At 30.9% G+C, this 715-nt stretch overlaps 1 pseudogene; it reads left to right on the top strand.

Moving 5' to 3' along the window:
- Window positions 1–347: 347 nt before the first annotated feature.
- Window positions 348–466, top strand: LOC145407367 (5S ribosomal RNA; annotated as a pseudogene).
- The last annotated feature ends 249 nt before the right edge of the window (window positions 467–715 follow it).

Raw genomic sequence — 715 nt, 5'->3', positions numbered from 1 at the left:
TTTATGTTAATCAGATATTATGAGTGTGCTTTTTTTTTTTTTTTTTTTGCTGTTTGTAAAATAATGTTAACTGTAATTTTTTCATTGGCTAAATCACCAATGTCTAAAAATAATTTTATTTGTAAATGTATTTGAACACAGAATTTTGTAGATTATTTACTTGTACAAACTTCTATATTCATTAGTCTCCATTTATTTCATAATCAGGTTTATGGAAATGTGTAATTTTTTTTATTACATACCCTAAGTTTATATATTACTTATTTACATTTACTCATTACTAAATATAGTTGGTACACAAATTCAAAATTATACTACCCGGAAATAATAACTTTATATATATATATATATATATATATACCACGTTGAGTACACCGCTTCCCGTCCGATCAGCGAAGTTAAGCAACGTTGGGTCTGGTTAGTACTTGGATGGGTGACCGCCTGGGAATACCAGATGCTGTTGGCATCCCTACGTGTCAAAGTGGGGTTGGTGGAGGATTAGTGCCCCTCCCTGTAAAACAATTAACTCTAAGCCGTTGACCACCCCGTTTGGGATACATGGCGTCTGGCAATGGATGGATGGACATTATATATATATATATATATATATATACAATATATATATATATATACTATGTATGTATATATAAACCCCTTCATAAACAATGACACGTTAGTCATCATTAGGGTCTGGCTACGAAAATACACATTAATT

The sequence above is a fragment of the Coenobita brevimanus genome, chromosome 72 (genome assembly GCF_032717465.1).
Source record: "Coenobita brevimanus isolate Jiangsu-jjx chromosome 72, ASM3271746v2, whole genome shotgun sequence".
Lineage (NCBI taxonomy): Eukaryota > Metazoa > Arthropoda > Malacostraca > Decapoda > Coenobitidae > Coenobita > Coenobita brevimanus.
Note: the sequence above shows the minus strand (reverse complement) of the source record. Positions and strands in the feature narration are given on the sequence as shown.